Source organism: Gorilla gorilla, chromosome 2 (genome assembly GCF_029281585.2).
Source record: "Gorilla gorilla gorilla isolate KB3781 chromosome 2, NHGRI_mGorGor1-v2.1_pri, whole genome shotgun sequence".
NCBI classification, from domain to species: Eukaryota; Metazoa; Chordata; class Mammalia; order Primates; family Hominidae; genus Gorilla; species Gorilla gorilla.
Window position 1 is genome coordinate 164,675,236 of NC_086017.1, and position 19,226 is coordinate 164,694,461.

At 38.1% G+C, this 19,226-nt stretch overlaps 1 long non-coding RNA gene across 1 annotated transcript in view; it reads right to left on the reverse strand.

The window, feature by feature from the left end:
- LOC109026052 (uncharacterized) overlaps positions 1 to 19,226 on the reverse strand; it is a 282,549-nt gene that overhangs the window by 127,623 nt on the left and 135,700 nt on the right. The window lies entirely within an intron of this gene.

The window sequence follows — 19,226 nt, forward strand, 5'->3', positions numbered from 1 at the left end:
TAAAGGGGTTTTTAAGTAAGAATTATATAACTTGTTTTAAAAGACTCCTGACTTCTCTATGCCATTTTCGGGCAAAATTGATAGAAGAGAGATGTACTAGGAAGCCATTACAGTTAATCAGGCAAGAGACAATGGTGGCTGGGACTAGTCCCCACGAGTAGCAGTGGAGGTGAGGAAGTGGTCAAATATCTAGATGCATTCAGAAGTATAATTTTGGGGTGTACAAGAAAGGCTTGGCCAAGGAAGATTCTAACATTTTTAGTTAACTAGATGAGTGGAGTTGCCATTTTATCAGATACTGATGAAGAGAGTTTAAAGGAAGAAACCAGGAATTTGGTTTTATATATGATTAAGTCAAGATATCTATTAGAAATCCAGCTGGAATTGTCAATACAGAAGTCTGGAGCTCAAGTGGCAGGATCCAGGTTGAAAAAAAAAAAGATCTTAAGATTGTCAAAAAAGATGGAATTCCCATCCGTAAGACTGCATGACTATGAATGATTATGACTAAGAAGACATAGTACAATGGAGAATAGACAGGGAAACAGAGTGAGAGCAGAACTATTGGATTCAATTTTCAATAAGGGATATAATAGGGCCTAGTGATTTACAATGTGAACTCTGTGGTCAGAATGTCTGAGTTCAAACTGCGGTTTCAGCAAGGATTATCTGACTTCAGAGCATAGATAAAAATGTAAGTTTTATAGTTTCATATAAATTATTGTGAAGATTAAAAGAGAACCTGCTCACAAAGTACTTGGCGTATAAGTACTCAGTAAATGTTAGTCATCGTTATGAGCATCATCAGCTTCATCATTAATGAGTAACAATTTCTAAGGAAAGATGGATGGTAATACTCGTACTAATGATCTTCAGAGTTGATAAAAGAAAGTGGCAGACAGAGTTTTTATACCCATCACTACAGTAACAGGTTTCCTTCTGTCCCTTCATGTTTTCTTTTATATAGACCTCAGTTACTCACAAATACCAGCCACATGGTTTGCATTTCTCCCTATGTTAAATTCTTGATCTCTCTTTTACTTTAAAGTTGCTGTGTTTATTGTAATATCATAAAAAGATCTAGGGTTTTAAGCAGTTTGTGCTACATATATAATTCCAAAGCTACACATATGCCCTAGCCACTCAATAGTAAAGGACCTGTGAACTGATTAAAAGAAGTAAATCATGAGAATGTATCTTTAGATTAAGTTGAATAAGATACCAGGGAGCCAAAGGTGTGCATTCAAGTGAATGAGAAACCAGAATGGCATGGAGAAAACAGAACAGCTCAGGTGGACTCCCTCCTAGACATGGGGGCTGAAGGGAGCCAGAGGGTGAGTGAAAGGTTCTACAGAAGATGACGAGCAAGAAGACAGCACTGATGATGTTGAAGTCCTACCCAGGAAGAGTTGTTTGTTTCTAGAATAGGAATAAGTAATGTAGTTACATCAACTTGGGATGTCAACAAAGGAAACAATGGTATTATGATTAAAAACCAGTTATTTTCCTATATGCTGGATTCATTCAAAATCAATATTGTTAATTATCATACATTCCAAGTCTTAGTAAAATCAGGCAATAAGCCTAAAAGAATTCAATGACCTGTGTTTCTATTTTGGCAAAATTGCCTTAATAGTAAACAGAAATAAAATTTTAAAGATTATAAAAATAGTCAAAAGAATCTATTTTTCTTTTTCTCCATTAAAATTTTGTAGAATTTTGTGTCCAGGAACATGTATATATACATTCATATATATATGAACATACACATGAATATATTAATATATATGGATATACACTCACATATGTTTATATATGTGTGTTTAAAACTGCAGGCCAATTTGAAAAGGATGAGTGCGATTTCATTATTTTCAGTTAGGCATCAAATATTTAAATCTTATAAAATAAGTTCTTATCTAGTAATAAATCATAATTTTAGGTTGTTTCTACACAGATACCCATGCACTGGAACTGTTTAAGGCAAGTATGTTAACCTGTAGTCTATGGAATCATAAAGGAGCCATGGATGAGCTTCACTAGGCTTACAGCCTCCCTGAAATTATATGAACATTTGTATATCTGTGTCCGTGTAAGTTTCTAGCATCTAGAGACACTGAAGGATTCTTAACTGATTCCTAATCTCCCAAAAGTTTTAGCCTGTTTTTTTATTATACTTTAAGTTCTAGGGTACATGTGCACAACGTGCAGGTTTGTTACATGGGTATACATGTGCCATGTTGGTTCGCTGCACTCATCAACTCGTCATTTACATTAGGTATTTCTCCTAATGCTATTGCTCCCAAAACAATGTATTAACTATTTAAAATAAAAAATAACATAAAATAAAAATAAATAAAACTATTTAAAACAGAATCCACCAGAACATTGATGGATTATAAATGGGAAGATTTGAAAATCTATCAGCAAGATACTACTTCTATCCAGACATCTCTGATCCTCTGTAATTATTTTTCTCAAAAGTTATTTATCCTAGATAGTCCCCGGAATTATTTAACTTCTATACTCAGACAATAAGATGGGGTGTTTTCTAACAACTTACTTCCTCTGTGAAAGAACACTAGTCTGGGTTCTGACATACCCCTGGGCTCACAGCAACATTTCTGTTTTTTTTTTTTTTCTATTCTCATCCCAAGGGTTTCGGCTGATCAGGCTGGGGGGTGGAACAGAGAGGATTTTAGAGCTCATCATTATTTGTAAGGAAAATCTGCTTTGCTTGATTTTTGTGTATTTGGAAGACTGTTATTGAGAACAAAAGGAGAAGGTAGTTGAGGGATGGAGAGAAAGAGGATAAAGAGGGAAGATTCAAAAGATACTTTGTTATATAGAAACACATTTGCTTCTTTGGGAACTGGCAATTTGCAAATGCTGTCACTAATCTGTTTAACATATGAAGATTTCCAGTTTAGTGTACATGTTTCATATAATCAATTAACAATTATTATTACATATATACTAGATGCTTACATATATACTAGATGCTTAGTGCATTCTAGTCATTGAAGAGGACAGAAGGGAAATAAAAATCACACTCTCACCCCTTAAAATATGTATAATTTGAAGCGGAAATTAAGCTAATACTAATACTAACAAATACTAATCAAAAAGAGGAAATTATTAAGTGGTAAACATATGAGGGAGGAGCCAAGATGGCCGAATAGGAACAGCTCCGGTCTACAGCTCCCAGTGTGAGCGATGCAGGAGATGGGTGATTTCTGCATTTCCATCTGAGGTACCAGGTTCATCTCACTAGGGAGTGCCAGACAGTGGGCGCAGGTCAGTGGGTGCACGCACCGTGCGCGAGCCGAAGCAGGGCGAGGCATTGCCTCACTTGGGAAGCGCAAGGGGTCAGGGAGTTCCCTTTCCGAGTCAAAGAAAGGGGTGACGGACGCACCTGGAAAATCGGGTCACTCCCACCCGAATATTGCGCTTTTCGGACCGGCTTAAAAAACGGTGCACCACGAGATTATATCCCGCACCTGCCTCGGAGAGTCCTACGCCCACGGAGTCTCGCTGATTGCTAGCACAGCAGTCTGAGATCAAACTGCAAGGCGGCAGCGAGGCTGGGGAAGGGGCGCCTGCCATTGCCCAGGCTTGCTTAGGTAAACAAAGCAGTTGGGAAGCTCGAAGTGGGTGGAGCCCACCACAGCTCAAGGTGGCCTGCCTGCCTCTGTAGACTCCACCTCTGGGGGCAGGGCACAGACAAACAAAAAGACAGCAGTAACCTCTGCAGACTTAAATGTCCCTGTCTGACAGCTTTGAAGACAGCAGTGGTTCTCCCAGCACACAGCTGGAGATCTGAGAATGGGCAGACTGCCTCCTCAAGTGGGTCCCTGACCCCTGACCCCTGAGCAGCCTAACTGGGAGGCACCCCCTAGCAGGGGCACACTGACACCTCACACAGCAGGGTATTCCAACAGACCTGCAGCTGAGGGTCCTGTCTGTTAGAAGGAAAACTAACAAACAGAAAGTACATCCGCACCAAAAACCCATCTGTACATCACCATCATCAAAGACCAAAAGTAGATAAAACCACAAAGATGGGGAAAAAACAGAGCAGAAAAACTGGAAACTCTAAAACGCACAGCGCCTCTCCTCCTCCAAAGGAACGCGGTTCCTCACCAGCAATGGAACAAAGCTGGATGGAGAATGACTTTGACGAGCTGAGAGAAGAAGGCTTCAGATGATGAAATTACTCTGAGCTACAGGAGGACATTCAAACCAAAGGCAAAGAAGTTGAAAACTTTGAAAAAAATTTAGAAGAATGTATAACTAGAATAACCAATACAGAGAAGTGCTTAAAGGAGCTGATGGAGCTGAAAACCAAGGCTCGAGAACTAGGTGAAGAATGCAGAAGCCTCAGGAGCCAATGCAATCAACTGGAAGAAAGGGTATCAGCAATGGAAGATGACATGAATGAAATGAAGCGAGAAGGGAAGTTTAGAGAAAAAAGAATAAAAAGAAATGAGCAAAGCTTCCAAGAAATATGGGACTATGTGAAAAGACCAAATCTACGTCTGATTGGTGTACCTGGAAGTGATGGGGAGAATGGAACCAAGTTGGAAAACACTCTGCAGGATATTATCCGGGAGAACTTCCCCAATCTAGCAAGGCAGGCCAACGTTCAGATTCAGGAAATACAGAGAACGCCACAAAGATACTCCTCGAGAAGAGCAACTCCAAGACACATAATTGTCAGATTCACCAAAGTTGAAATGAAGGAAAAAATGTTAAGGGCAGCCAGAGAGAAAGGTCGGGTTACCCTCAAAGGGAAGCCCATCAGACTAACAGTGGATCTCTCGGCAGAAACCCTACAAGCCAGAAGAGAGTGAGGGCTAATATTCAACATTCTTAAAGAAAAGAATTTTCAACCCAGAATTTCATATCCAGCCAAACTAAGCTTCATAAGTGAAGGAGAAATAAAATACTTTACAGACAAGCAAATGCTGAGAGATTTTGTCACCACCGGGCCTGCCCTAAAAGAGCTCCTGAAGGAAGCGCTAAACATGGAAAGGAACAACTGGTACCAGCCGCTGCAAAATCATGCCAAAATGTAAAGACCATCGAGACGAGGAAGAAACTGCATCAACTAATGAGCAAAATCACCAGCTAACATCATAATGACAGGATCAAATTCACACATAACAATATTAACTTTAAATGTAAATGGACTAAATGCTCCAATTAAAAGACACAGACTGGCAAATTGGATAGAGTCAAGACCCATCAGTGTGCTGTATTCAGGAAACCCATCTCACGTGTAGAGACACACATATGCTCAAAATAAAAGGATGGTGGAAGATCTACCAAGCAAATGGAAAACAAAAAAAGGCAGGGGTTGCAATCCTAGTCTCTGATAAAACAGACTTTAAACCAACAAACATCAAAAGAGACAAAGAAGGCCATTACATAATGGTAAAGGGATCAATTCAACAAGAAGAGCTAACTATCCTAAATATATATGCACCCAATACAGGAGCACTCAGATTCGTAAAGCAAGTCCTGAGTGACCTACAAAGAGACTTAGACTCCCACACATTAATAATGGGAGACTTTAACACCCCACTGTCAACATTAGACAGATCAACGAGACAGAAAGTCAACAAGGATACCCGGGAATTGAACTCAGCTTTGCACCAAGCAGACCTAATAGACATCTACAGAACCCTCCACCCCAAATCAACAGAATATGCATTTTTTTCAGCACCACACCACACCTATTCCAAAATTGACCACATACTTGGAAGTAAAGCTCTCCTCAGCAAATGTAAAAGAACAGAGATTATAACAAACTATCTCTCAGACCACAGTGCAATCAAACTAGAACTCAGGATTAAGAATCTCACTCAAAACCGCTCAACTTCATGGAAACTGAACAACCTGCTCATGAATGACTACTGGATACATAACGAAATGAAGGCAGAAAAAAGATGTTCTTTGAAATCAATGAGAACAAAGACACAACATACCAGAATCTCTGAGACGCATTCAAAGCAGTGTGTAGAGGGAAATTTATAGCACTAAATGCCCACAAGAGAAAGCAGGAAAGATCCAAAATTGACACCCTAACTTCACAATTAAAAGAACTAGAAAAGCAAGGGCAAACACATTCAAAAGCTAGCAGAAGCCAAGAAATAACTAAAATCAGAGCAGAACTGAAGGAAATAGAGACACAAAAATCCCTTCAAAAAATTAATGAATCCAGGAGCTGGTTTTTTGAAAGGATCAACAAAATTGATAGACCACTAGCATGACTAATAAAGAAAAAAAGAGAGAAGAATCAAATAGACACAATAAAAAATATAAAGGGGATATCACCACCAATCCCACAGAAATACAAACTACCATCAGAGAATACTACAAACACCTCTACTCAAATAAATTAGAAAATCTAGAAGAAATGGATAAATTCCTCGACACATACACTCTCCCAAGACTAAACCAGGAAGAAGTTGAATCTCTGAATAGACCAATAACAGGATCTGAAATGTGGCAATAATCAATAGTTTACCAACCAAAAAGAGTCCAGGACCAGATGGATTCACAGCCGAATTCTACCAGAGGTACGAGGAGGAACTGGTACCATTCCTTCTGAAACTATTCCAATCAATAGAAAAAGAGGGAATCCTCCCTAACTCATTTTATGAGGCCAGCTTCATTCTGATACCAAAGCCGGGCAGAGACACAACAAAAAAAGAGAATTTTAGACCAATATCCTTGAGGAACATTGATGCAAAAATCCTCAATACAATACTGGCAAAACGAATCCAGCAGGACATCAAAAAGCTTATCCACCAGGATCAAGTGGGCTTCATCCCTGGGATGCAAGGCTGGTTCAATATACACAAATCAATAAATGTAATCCAGCATATAAGCAGAGCCAAAGACAAAAACCACATGATTATCTCAATAGATGCAGAAAAAGCCTTTGACAAAATTCAACAACCCTTCATGCTAAAAACTCTCAATAAATTAGGTATTGATGGGATGTATCTCAAAATAATAAGAGCTATCTATGACAAACCCACAGCCAGTATCATACTGAATGGGCAAAAACTGGAAGCATTCCCTTTGAAAACTGTCACAAGACAGGGATGCCCTACCTCACCACTCCTATTCAACATAGTGTTGGAAGTTCTGGCCAGGGCAATCAGGCAGGAGAAGGAAATAAAGGATATTCAATTAGGAAAAGAGGAAGTCAAATTGTCCCTGTTTGCAGACGACATGATTGTATATCTAGAAAACCCCACTGTCTCAGCCCAAAATCTCCTTAATCTGATAAGCAACTTCAGCAAAGTCTCAGGATACAAAATCAATGTACAAAAATCACAAGCATTCTTATACACCAATAACAGACAAACAGAGAGCCAAATCATGAGTGAACTCCCATTCACAATTGCTTCAAAGAGAATAAAATACCTAGGAATCCAACTTACAAGGGATGTGAAGGACCTCTTCAAGGAGAACTACAAACCACTGCTCAAGGAAATAAAAGAGGATACAAACAAATGGAAGAACATTCTGTGCTCATGGGTAGGAAGAATCAATATCGTGAAAATGGCCATACTGCCCAAGGTAATTTACAGATTCAATGCCATCCCCATCAAGCTACCAATGACTTTCTTCACAGAATTGGGAAAAACTACTTTAAAGTTCATATGGAACCAAAAAAGAGCCTGCATCGCCAAGGCAATCCTAAGCCAAAAGAACAAAGCTGGAGGCATCACACTACCTGACTTCAAACTATACTACAAGGCTACAGTAACCAAAACAGCATGGTACTGGTACCAAAACAGAGATATAGATCAATGGAACAGAACAGAGCCCTCAGAAATAACTCTGCATATCTACAACTATCTGATCTTTGACAAACCTGAGAAAAACAAGAAATGGGGAAAGGATTCCCTATTTAATAAATGGTGCTGGGAAAACTGGCTAGCCATATGTAGAAAGCTGAAACTGGATCCCTTCCTTACACCTTATACAAAAATCAATTCAAGATGGATTAAAGACTTAAACGTTAGACCTAAAACCATAAAAACCCTAGAAGAAAACCTAGGCATTACCATTCAGGACATAGGCATGGGCAAGGACTTCATGTCTAAAACACCAAAAGCAATGGCAACAAAAGACAAAATTGACAAATGGGATCTAATTAAACTAAAGAGCTTCTGCACAGCAAAAGAAACTACCATCAGAGTGAACAGGCAACCTACAAAATGGGAGAAAATTTTTGCAATCTACTCATCTGACGAAGGGCTAATATCCAGAATCTACAATGAACTCAAACAAATGTACAAGAAAAAAACAAACAATCCCATCAAAAAGTGGGTGAAGGACATGAACAGACACTTCTCAAAAGAAGACATTTATGCAGCCAAAAGACACATGAAAAAATGCTCATCATCACTGGCCATCAGAGAAATGCAAATCAAAACCACAATGAGATACCATCTCACACCAGTTAGAATGGCGATCATTAAAAAGTCAGGAAACAACAGGTGCTGGAGAGGATGTGGAGAAATAGGAACACTTTTACACTGTTGGTGGGACTGTAAACTAGTTCAACCATTGTGGAAGTCAGTGTGGCGATTCCTCAGGGATCTAGAACTACAAATACCATTTGACCCAGCCATCCCATTACTGGGTATATACCCAAAGGACTATAAATCATGCTGCTATAAAGACACATGCACACGTATGTTTATTGCGGCATTATTCACAATAGCAAAGACTTGGAACCAACCCAAATGTCCAACGATGATAGACTAGATTAAGAAAATGTGGCACATATACACCATGGAATACTATGCAGCCATAAAAAATGATGAGTTCATGTCCTTTGTAGGGACATGGATGAAATTGGAAATCATCATTCTCAGTAAACTATCGCAAGAACAGAAAACCAAACACTGCATATTCTCACTCATAGGTGGGAATTGAACAATGAGATCACATGGACACAGGAAGGGGAATATCACACTCTGGGGACTGTGGTGGGGTGGGGGAGGGGGGAGGGATGGCATTGGGAGATATACCTAATGCTAGATGACGAGTTAGTGGGTCACATGTATACATATGTAACTAACCTGCACAATGTGCATATGTACCATAAAACTTAAAGTATAATTTAAAAAAGTGGTAAACATATATAAAATCAACTGAGATTATATTTACTAAGAATGAGTTTAGACTTCTCTCATCCATTTAAAATGTTTCATTTAAATTATGAAACATTTTAAACATATCAACTATTGTAGAATATAATGTATCAATGAGAACCTCATTATGAAGGTTAAATATATATTTACATTTGGACCTTTTTTTTTGTTAGATTTAAAAAGCAAATGAAGTGAAATGTTCCAGTTAATACCCATTCCTTCCACTCTTTCCCTTCCCAGAAGGAACACTATCACAACACTGACAGGTATTGCTATGTATGGCTGTGCAGTTTTGCCATGTATGTTGTATATTCCTAAAGAATACACTTTGGAAATTTCAAATATTTGCATCAATAGCACAAGATAGAACTTCCTGTTGCTTTTTAAAAAAAGTTTATTGTTTTGTTATTTACGTGACACACTTGAATATACTTTATTCATTTTAAAGGCTATAGAGCTTTGTTAATCTATTTTTATGCTTACATAACAGTTTTCTTTAAAAATCTCATAAGTTTTTCCCAGCCTAGGATACGTCTTTTCACTCTTTTCATACTGTCTTTCATCAAACAGAAGTTATAAGCTATGATAACTGTTATAACAGTTTTTTCCATTATGGATCATACTTTTTGTTTCTTATTTAAGAAATACTCTGCATAGAAGCTGGAAAAGAAGACGGCATTCTACACATAGAATCCAGACAAACGGAAATTGGCTTGGTAGAAGACAATAAATAGATTGGCTTGACTGCAAGAAAAGGGACCTGAAGGAGTTTTCTCGTCCACCTTTTTTCAGCTCAGAGAGAAACTGGTAATATTCTAGGTACCTTGAGATAAATGGCAGAGTCTGCTCAAGAATATAGGAGATGGCTTCTTAGTCTACATGTTCCAAGCCTAGCCAGGCCCTTCTAAGATGAAGGGATTAGCATGTTGGTATATCAGTAACCATCTGAGGGATTGCAGCTTGCCAAGGCACCCAAGTTAGGAAGCTCTGAAACTTTGCCACTAGGGGGAACGAGCACTAAACTGTCCTTGACAGATCTTTGGCAAACTAAGATAATCTCAGAGGTACATTTCTCACAGCCTCACCATTGCAAGGTTAAATAAACCTTTTTTCAAGAACATTTTCTCTTATCTATCTTTTCTTACATCTTATATTTATCTTGTTTCTGAGGCCATCACTATCTGAAGTAAAGGCAGGCACAATTCTTCCACCTAGATCACTGTTCTCTGGCTAAAGTCCCTGCTAATTGACAGCCTTTTTCAATTGTTTCTTCCAGAAATGTTTCTAATTATCAAGTAATTACAGTAACTTTAAGCTAAAGTATGAAAAGAACACAGATTGAATTTACACATCAATTCAATAATTATTTATTTTATAACTTCGTTATTTGCAGTGTTTCCTCATTATTCTTGTTCTGCTCTTTCTACGATGTTGTATTGACCTGGAACAAGCAATAAACAACACGTTTTCATAAAGCTAATTACAAAATTTTTTTAAATGACAGTTGATATTGATATTATTTAAAAGTTGTCTTAGTAAATATTTTGGAAACTCACCAATATATTTATTTTGTCATACTTTACCCTCAGAAAAACAAGAGGGCAAAAGGAATATTATCACATTGCTTCCATACACATCTAAAAAATACATCACACCTACAGACAAGTATATTTAAAAGGATTTGAAAGAACGAAGTCAGTTAGGAAGTAGTTCACTGACATGGCAATCAGAGTTTGTCAATTCAAAATCAACATTCATCATTCTCACATGTTCTTGTAGGTAACAAGTCAATCAAAAGGGAATGGAGGGAAAACACCTTCATCAAAGTTTAGCAACAATGACAGGTGCATGCTTCTCAAATAAAAACACACATGCCAATGGGAAAACAAGCCAGCTACTAGGTTTGTGTAAATGGTACTACTTTTTGTAAATACTGAATCCCCGGCATATATAATTTTAGATTTTGATTAATATCTAATTTACATAATTTTATATAGATGATTCTATTATTTTACACAGGTATATTTGCCAATTAGTACCATCCCTTTCGCATACACACAATTTAGCCAAAACGACATTCTGTAGAGATCTATATAAGTCCTCCAGATGATTCCCTTTCAGGCTAAAATTTGAGAACTATTGCATTACTCTGGACTAAGTCTCTGAAAGACTTAATAGCTTAAATATTTATATATATTATGAATGCATACAAAGGATATGATTGCATACTATATAATATGAACATTATTACATAGGCAAACTTCATAGCAGAAATAAAAAGAGAAGTCTAAGAGGATTCTGCACTGGCTGACAAAATCTATACCAATTTTTACAGAATTAATTTTTATAAAGTATTAACCTAAGGTATCACGAAGTTCCCTATGATGTCATAACCTAATACATGTAGAATGGAAGAAGTATTGCCTAATGCCTCAATCTCACTACATCTATCTGCTTAGAGACCTGTTGAGCCTAAGTTAAAATTTAATTTAATATATATATAAAATAGCAATAACAAATATTATTAGCAAGTTTAAAGAAAAGTGTTGGCCGGGCGCGGCGGCTCACGCCGGTAATCTCAGCACTTTGGGAGGCCGAGGCGGGTGGATCACAAGGTCAGGAGATCTAGACCATCTTGGCTAACATGATGAAACCCCGTCTCTACTAAAAATACAAAAAAATTAGCTGGGCGTGGTGGCGGGCACCTGTAGTCCCAGCTACTTGGGAGGCTGAGGCAGGAGAATGGCGTGAACTGCAAGCAGAGCTTGCAGTGAGCCGAGATTGTGCCACTGCACTCCAGCCCAGGCGACAGAGCAAGACTCTGTCTCAAAAAAAAAAAAAAAAGAAAAAGAAAAAGTGTTATCTTTCAGAAACAACAATTGAAAAAATAGTTATGACTTACGTCAAAATCTAGTATTGGGTATGAAGATATAAGTCAAGCCAGAAAACATCAAATATACTTGATTTATAACTAAAGTGAGTGGATTATTTACATATTGCTAACAATCAAATCTTTCAAAAACAAAAACAAAATATGTTCAATTTCATAATTCCCAAGATGTAGAGAGAAAAGCTGAAGTATAATTACACTGCTCTATTGTTATTGATAGATAATAAATGTATATATTTTAGGGTACACATGATAATACATTCGTATAATTTGAAAAGAAAAAATCAGTATTATTAGGATATTTATCCCTTTAAATATTTGTCTTTTCTTTATGCCAGAAATAAACAAATTTTTCTCTTCTAGCTATTTTGAAATATACAAGAGATTATTGTATGTTATAGTCACCTTAATGATCTATCAAACACTAGGTCTTATTTCTTTTATCAAACTGTGTATTTGTACCATTAATCACCTCTCTTCAGTCCCCTCTCCCTCCCACTCTTCCTGGCCTCTAGTAACCACCAATCTGCTCCCTCTCTTCATGAGATCCACTTTTTAGGTTTCCACATACGAGCCAGAAGATAGAATATTTGTCTCTCTGTGCCTGCCTTATTTTATGATCTCCAGTTCTGTCCATATTGCTGCAAATGACAGGATTTCATTCTTTTCTATGGTTGAATAGCATTCCACTGTGTATATATACCACATTTTCTTGATTCATTCATCCATTGATGGGCATTTAGGTTTACTACATATTTTGGATATTGTGAATAGTTTTGCAATTAACACAGGACCTAACTTGGTACCTGCAAGAATTGGTGCAGGCGCCTACAAGAAGAGTTGCAGATATCTCTTTCACATATTGATTTCTTTTCTTTGGGCTATATATAAGTACTGGAATTGCTGGATCATATGGTAGTTCTATTTGTAGTTTTTGAGGAAGCTCCACACAATTTTCCATAATGGCTATACTAATTTACATTCCCACCAACAGTGTATAAAGGTTCCCCTTTCTCCACACCCTTGCCAGCATTTGTTATTTACGGTCTTTTTGATAAAAGCCACTTTACTTGGGGTGGGATGATATCTCACCATGGTTTTTGCATTTCTCTCATGATTCATGATGTTGAGCATTATTTCATATACTTGTTGCTTGATTCCTTTTTCAGTCTTCTTTTGAGAAACGTCTATTCAGATCTTTTGCCCGTTTTAAGTGGATTATTTGCTTTTTTTGCTATTGAGTTGCTTGAGTTACTTATATATTCTGGTTATTAACCTCTTGACATGGATAGTTTGCAAATAATTTTTCCTATTCTGTAGGTTGACTTTCCACTTTATTGACTGTTTCCTTTACAATGCAGAATCTTCTAAGCTTAATGTAATCCCATTTGTCTATTTTTGGTTTTGTTTCCTATTGTTTTGAGGCCTTACACAAAATTTTTTGCCTAGGCCAATGCCCTGGAGCATTTACCTATGTTTTCTTCTAGTAGTTCCATAGTTTCAGGTCTTAGATTTAATTTTTAATCCATTTTTATTTTATGTTTGACATATAGTGAGAAATAAGGGTTTAGTTTCATTCTTCTGCATATGGATATTTAGTTTTCCCAGAATCATTTATTGAAGAAACTGTTCTTTCCCCATTATGGGCACCTTTGTTGAAAATGAGCACCTTTACACCTTTAGTAAAAATGAGTTGGCTGTAAATGTGTAGATTTATATCTGGTTTCTCTATTCTATTCCACTTGTCTTTATGTCTGGTTTTATGCCAGTACCGTGTGGATTTGGTTATTAAAGCTTCGTAGTGTATTTTGAAGTCACATAGTGTGATGACTTCAGCTTTGCTTTTTTTCCTCAGGTTTGCTTTACTATTCAAGGTCTTTTGTGATTCTCTATAATTTTTAGAATTGTTTTTTCTATTTCTGTAAAGAATGTCATTGGTGTTTTAATAGGGATTGTACTGAATTTACAAATTTCTTTGGGTAGTATTGTCATTTTAACAATATTAATTCTTTCAACCCATGATCATAAAATATCTTTCCATTTTTTTGTGTCCTCTTCAATTTATGATATTAGTGTTTGATTGCATATATCTTTAACATATTAGGTTACATTGATTCCTAGGTATTATATACATTTTTTAGCTATTGTAAATGGGATTGCTTTCTTGATTCCTTTTTCAGATTGTTCACTGTTGGTACATATAAGTTCTACTGATTTTTATAGGTTGATATTGTATCCTACAGCTTTGCTGAATTTGTTTATTGGTTCTAACAGTTTTTTGGTAGAGTCTTTAGGTTTTTCTAAGTATACGATCATGTCTTTTGCAAACAAGGTGAACTAGCCTGTTTTCATGCTGCTGATAAAGACATACTCAAGACTGGACAATTAAAAAAAAAGAGTTTTAATGGACTTACAGTTCCATGTGGCTAGAGAGGCCTCACAATCATGGTAGAAAGTGAAAGGCACTTCTTACATGGCGGTGGCAAGAGAATGAGAGCTAAGCAATATGGGTTTCCCCTTATCAAGCCATTAGGTCTCATGAGACTTATTCACTACCACAGGAATGGTATGGGGGAAACTGCCCCCATGATTCAACTATCTCCCACTGGGTCCCTCCCACAACAGTGGGAATTATGGGAGTATAATTCAAGATGAGATTTGGGTGGGGACACAGCTAAACAATATCATTCTGTCCCTGACCCTTCCCCAAACTCATGTCCTCATATTTCAAAACCAATCATGCCTTCCCAACAGTCCCCCAAAGTCTTAACTCATTTCAGCATTAACTCAAAAGTCCATAGTCCGACATCTCATCTGAGACAAGGCAAGTCCCTTCTGCCCATAGGTCTGTAAAATCAAAAGCAAGTTAGTTACTTCCTACATATAATGGAGGTACAGGCATTGGGTAAATACAACCATTACAAATGAGAGAAATTGGCAAAAACAAAGGGGCCAGAGGACCCATGCAATTCCAAAATTCAGCAGGGCTGTCAAATCTTAAAGCTCCAAAATGACCTCCTTTACTCCATGTCTCACATCCTAGTCATGCTGATGCAAGAGGTGGGTTCCCATTGCCTTGGGCAGCTACACCTCTGTAGCTCTGCAGGGTACAGGCTCCCTCCTGACTGCTTTCATGGGCTGGTGGTGAGTGTCTGCAGCTTTTCCAGGCACATGGTGCAAGCTGTTAGTGAATCTACCATTCTGGGGTCTGGAGGATGGTGGCCCTCTTCTCACAGCTCCACTAGGTAGTACCTCAGTAGGGACTCTCAGTGGATGATCTGACCCCATATTTCCCTTCTGCACTGCCCTAGCAGAGGTTCTCCATGAGAGCTTCACCCCTGCAGAAAACTTCTGCCTGGACATCCATGCATTTCCATACATCCTCTGAAATCTAAGTGGTGGTTCCCAAACCTCAGTTCTTGACTACTGTGCATCCTCAGGCTCAATACCACGTGGAAGCTGCCAAGGCTTGGGGCTTCCACCCTTGGAAGCCATGGCCAAAGCTGTACCTTGGTCCCTTTTAGTCATGACTAGAGTGGCTGGGATGCAGGGTACCAAGTCCCTAGACTGCACACAGCACAGGGACCCTAGGCCTTGCCCACAAACCATTTTTTCTTTCTAGGCCTCTGGGCCTGCAATCGGAGGGGCTGCCATGAAAACTTCTGACATACCCTGGAGACATTTTCCCCATTGTCTTGGGGATTAACATTCAACTCCTCATTATTTATAGAAATTTCTTCAGCTGGCTTAAATTTCTCTTCAGAAAATGGGATTTTCTTTTATATCACATTGTCAGGCTGCAAATTTTCCAAACTTTTATGCTCTGCTTTCCTTTTAAAATAGAATGCCTTTAACCCAAGTCACCTCCTAAATGCTTTGCTGCTTAGAAATTTCTTCTGTGGTTTTTGTCTTTGGCTCTGTTTATATGCTGGATTACATTTATTGATTTGCGTATATTGAACCAGCCTTGCATCCCAGGGATGAAGCTCACTTGATCATGGTGGATAAGCTTTTTGATGTGCTGCTGGATTCAGTTTGCCAATATTTTATTGAGGATTTTTGCATCAATGTTCATCAAGGATATTGGTCTAACATTCTCTTTTTTGGTTGTGTCTCTGCCCGGCTTTGGTATCAGGATGATGCTGGCCTCATAAAATGAGTTAGGGAGGATTCCCTCTTTTTCTATTGATTGGAATAGTTTCAGAAGCAATGGTACCAGCTCCTCCTTGTACCTCTGGTAGAATTCGGCTGTGAATCCATCTGGTCCTGGACTCTTTTTGGTTGGTAAGCTATTGATTATTGCCACAATTTCAGAGCCTGTTATTGGTCTATTCAGAGAGTCAACTTCTTCCTGGTTTAGTCTTGGGAGGGTGTATGTGTCGAGGAATTTATCCATTTCTTCTAGATTTTCTGGTTTATTTGCATAGAGGTGTTTGTAGTATTCTCTGATGGTAGTTTGTATTTCTGTGGGATCGGTGGTGATATCCCCTTTATCATTTTTTATTGTGTCTATTTGATTCTTCTCTCTTTTCTTCTTTATTAGTCTTGCTAGCGGTCTATGAATTTTATTGATCCTTTCAAAAAACCTGCTCCTGGATTCATTAATTTTTTGAAGGGTTTTTGTGTCTCTATTTCCTTCAGTTCTGCTCTGATTTTAGTTATTTCTTGGCTTCTGCTAGCTTTTGAATGTGTTTGCTCTTGCTTTTCTAGTTCTTTTAATTGTGATGTTAGGGTGTCAATTTTGGATCTTTCCTGCTTTCTCTTGTGGGCATTCAGTGCTATAAATTTCCCTCTACACACTGCTTTGAACGTGTCCCAGAGATTCTGGTATGTTGTGTCTTTCTTCTTGTTGGTTTCAAAGAACATCTTTATTTCTGCCTTCATTTCGTTATGTATCCAGTAGTCATTCATGAGCAGGTTGTTCAGTTTCCATGAAGTTGAGCGGTTTTGAGTGAGTTTCTTAATCCTGAGTTCTAGTTTGATTGCACTGTGGTCTGAGAGACAGTTTGTTATGATTTCTGATCTTTTACATTTGCTGAGGAGAGCTTTACTTCCAAGTATGTGGTCAATTTTGGAATAGGTGTGGTGTGGTGCTGAAAAAAATGTATATTCTGTTGATTTGAGGTGGAGAGTTCTATAGATGTCTATTAGGTCCGCTTGGTGCAGAGCTGAGTTCAATTCCTGGGTATCCTTGTTAACTTTCTGTCTCGTTGATCTGTCTAATGTTGACAGTGTGGTGTTAAAGTCTCCCATTATTATTGTGTGGGAGTCTAAGTCTCTTTGTAGGTCACTCAGGACTTGCTTTATGAATCTGAGTGCTCCTGTATTGGGTGTATATATATTTAGGATAGTTAGCTCTTCTTGTTGAATTGATCCCTTTACCATTATGATTATCTCAATAGATGCAGAAAAGGCCTTTGACAAAATTCAACAGCCCTTCATGCTAAAAACTCTCAATAAATTAGGTATTGATGGGATGTATCTCAAAATAATAAGAGCTATCTATGACAAACCCACAGCCAATATCATACTGAATGGGCAAAAACTGGAAGCATTCCCTTTGAAAAATGGCACAAGACAGGGATGCCCTACGTCACCACTCCTATTCAACATAGTGTTGGAAGTTCTGGCCAGGGCAATCAGGCAGGAGAAGGAAATAAAGGATATTCAGTTGGGAAAAGAGGAAGTCAAATTGTCCCTGTTTGCAGATGACATGATTGTATATCTAGAAAACCCCATTGTCTCAGCCCAAAATCTCCTTAAGCTGATAAGCAACTTCAGCAAAGTCTCAGGATACAAAATCAATGTACAAAAATCACAAGCATTCTTATACACCAGTAACAGACAAACAGAGAGCCAAATCATGAGTGAACTCCCATTCACAATTGCTTCAAAGAGAATAAAATACCTAGGAATCCAACTTACAAGGGATGTGAAGGACCTCTTCAAGGAGAACTACAAACCACTGCTCAAGGAAATAAAAGAGGATACAAACAAATGGAAGAACATTCCATGCTCATGGGTAGGAAGAATCAATATCGTGAAAATGGCCATACTGCCCAAGGTAATTTACAGATTCAATGCCATCCCCATCAAGCTACCAATGACTTTCTTCACAGAATTGGAAAAAACTACTTTAAAGTTCATATGGAACCAAAAAAGAGCCCGCATCGCCAAGGCAATCCTAAGCCAAAAGAACAAAGCTGGAGGCATCACACTACCTGACTTCAAACTATACTACAAGGCTACAGTAACCAAAACAGCATGGTACTGGTACCAAAACAGAGATATAGATCAATGGAACAGAACAGAGCCCTCAGAAATAACTCTGCATATCTACAACTATCTGATCTTTGACAAACCTGAGAAAAACAAGCAATAGGGAAAGGATTCCCTATTTAATAAATGGTGCTGGGAAAACTGGCTAGCCATATGTAGAAAGCTGAAACTGGATCCCTTCCTTACACCTTATACAAAAATCAATTCAAGATGGATTAAAGACTTAAACGTTAGACCTAAAACCATAAAAACCCTAGAAGAAAACCTAGGCATTACCATTCAGGACATAGGCATGGGCAAGGACTTCATGTCTAAAACACCAAAAGCAATGGCAACAAAAGACAAAATTGACAAATGGGATCTAATTAAACTAAAGAGCTTCTGCACAGCAAAAGAAACTACCATCAGAGTGAACAGGCAACCTACAGAATGGGAAAAAATTTTTGCAATCTACTCATCTGATGAAGGGCTAATATCCAGAATCTACAATGAACTCAAACAAATGTACAAGAAAAAAACAAACAACCCCATCAAAAAGTGGGCGAAGGACATGAACAGACACTTCTCAAAAGAAGACATTTATGCAGCCAACAGAGACATGAAAAAATGCTCATCATCACTGGCCATCAGAGAAATGCAAATCAAAACCACAATGAGATACCATCTCACACCAGTTAGAATGGCAATCATTAAAAAGTCAGGAAACAACAGGTGCTGGAGAGGATGTGGAGAAATAGGAACACTTTTACACTGTTGGTGGGACTGTAAACTAGTTCAACTCTTGTGGAAGTCAGTGTGGTGATTCCTCAGGGATCTAGAACAAGAAATACCATTTGACCCAACCATCCCATTACTGGGTATATACCCAAAGGACTATA